The sequence below is a fragment of the Onychomys torridus genome, chromosome 5 (assembly GCF_903995425.1).
Source record: "Onychomys torridus chromosome 5, mOncTor1.1, whole genome shotgun sequence".
NCBI lineage: Eukaryota > Metazoa > Chordata > Mammalia > Rodentia > Cricetidae > Onychomys > Onychomys torridus.
In genome coordinates, this window is record NC_050447.1 from 96,665,333 (window position 1) to 96,668,080 (window position 2,748).

A 2,748-nucleotide genomic window follows, 5' to 3' on the forward strand; every position below is an offset into this window, starting at 1 on the left:
CATAACACTAACCAGCATGGTGAGCCATACCTATAATCCCAGCTTTTGGAATACTGAGGCAGGAGAAAACCAAAGTCATCCTCAGTTACATACCAGCTTGTGGTACATGAGACCCTGTTTCAACAAAATCAAACAAAACGAAAAGATCACATTTATCTGGAAAAGACAACTGTGAAGAATAATGAGATACAATTTCCTGAACATAACTTGTAAAATTTGCGGCTTTATGCATAATTAGATACAAATCAACATAGTACATCAGTTAAAAAGGACACACACACACACTTGACTTAGCTATACAAGAGGAAATGGATGAGATGCCTATTAATTAAATGATAAGTAAATGTTTGTATTGCTGCAAATAAGTAATGTGGTCTATGCATATTGAATTAAATATCCCCTCACACATATATATTAGATTATGGTATATTATCCTACATTAATAAACACTTAAAATATTATATATTATACACATAAAATCTATTAAAGTTGAAAAAATGCTTTATAATTTCATATATACATATGTTTTAGTCTTGTTTCCAATATGGAAACTGAGCTGTAGCTCACATGGTAGAGTTTGATCCCAGCACTATATAAATTGGGTATGGCCTGCACACTAGTAATCCCAACATTCTGGAGCAGGAGAATCCAAAGTTCAAATTCATTCATGGGTCAGCCTAGGCTATATTAAACCCTATCTCAAAATAAAACAAAACTAAGACTAAAGAAAAACCAGCTTGGTTTATATAAATATGTGAAGCTAACTAGAGTTTGCAAAAAGTGGATTGTTAAAATTACATTTGTGTGTGTGTGTGTGTGTGTGTGTGTGTGTGTGTGTGTGTTGGTCAGAAACAACATATAGGAGTCACTTCTCATCTTCTACCATATAGATCCCAGGGCTAGAACTTAAATCATCAGACTTGGTGGCAAGCACCTTTACCCTCTGAGCCATATTGCCATCCCCAAGAAATGGACCTCCAATTTCTACCTAATATCTGTCCATTTAAAATGCTAATATATCACCACATAGACATGTAACATATAACCATTATTTGCTGTTATTTCAATATTTAAAAGATAAATAAGAGTTTGAAAGTAGATACAAATAATTAAGTGTGATATTTAGATTTGACTCTGAACAAAGACTCGTTTCTTTGCATCTTGTTCCTAAAGCCAAAGAGCCATTTCAGTTGGCTTACTCCTGCTCGAGAGATTCTGATTCTGTTTGACCAGGAGACAGGCTCACACAGATTCTGAGTTCTGACTCACAGGAACACATCCCATAATGAAAGGGATAGCCCAGTCATCCTCTCAGAACACTAGGAATTCGGGAGGAATGAAAAAGTGCTGCTGTTTCCACAGGTTGTCTGTTGGGTAGAGGAAAAGCTGAAGTCAACTCAGAAGAACTGGAGAGCTGAGACTTGCCAGGTTTCCTTCCAAAAAAAAAAAAAAAGACAAACAAATAAAACCAACCCAAAATCCCAAACACAGCTTCTGTTAGGTCTACATAAAACTTTAACTTGTAGGTTCAAGTGCAGTCTGTAACACAGCATTACCAATTATCTTCACACAAGCCACTTGCTTGTTAATGAAGTGGCTCAAGAATCTTTTTTTGCCATTTGTCAAAGCAATGTGGTGAATAAATCTAGAATAAGACTGGATATTACACTGCATTATTTTCTACTTTAAATAACCTAGGTTTTTTTTTTTTTTTTTTTAATGAGCCTAAAATTAACAAATTAAGTCACCAAGAAGAAAAATCCAGGGATTTAAGTCATTTGTGTTTCCTTTTTTCTCTGTCTTCAAAGTGAAAAGAAAATATAGTCACCCTGTTAATTCACTGAATTGTCGACTTATTTATTAGAACATATCCTCTAAAGGGGGTGGGAGGGAAGTTGGGAAAGTGAAGAATGGGAAATATTTGCAATACGTTAGGCTTTTCTCAAACCCTCCCTTCTTCTGGCAGAACAGAAACCCAGTTCCATTTACTCAGGTGTTTTCCTCTAAACATCTGGGAAACCTCCAGGGGTCCTGGCTGCTGAAGCCAGTGGGTAATATTTAAAATGAGAGCAGGCATGGTGGGTGAAAGTGATTTTCAACTTCTGTAGTTCTTTATAGAAGTTGCAAAGAATGAGACCTTGGGGATCTTGTTATGATGGTTGTTAGAACTGATAATGACAATTTTGTTTCCCCAAGTCCACAGGGATCCAGCTCTTGGAAGAGTAAAACTTGTTAGCACAGTCTTTCATAATGTGTGCAACTATTAAAAGTTTCTGAAGAGTTTCATAATAATTCACAAAGTGAAGTTGTCTCCAGGGTTATCTGAGGAGAAGCAGGCAATTATTCGGGGAGCTCAAATGAGTTGGCTCCTGTCATATTCTTCCTTTTACAGCACCTCTCCGCTGCTCAGCAGCCCTGGAGACTTATTTACGATTAGTTACACCACTAAACTTCAAACTTTGTCAGTGTAACTGGAATAAGCATTACCTCCCTTGCAGAAGGGATTTCATTGGTCAGGGACTTACTGTAAGTACCTAGGATAATTATTCTCATAGTGACCTTACCTTGTCTATATTTCCCTTCAGAAACAATTCCCTTTTAAAATGTGTAATGTAATATTAGCCTGTGAATGCAATAATTATTCATCAACCACAATTTCAGTGAAAAATATTTGGTTCATACATATTGTTTATCTACCCTTAAAGGTATCATAATCCAAAAGAAGGTAAAAACTAGGCTCTTACAAGA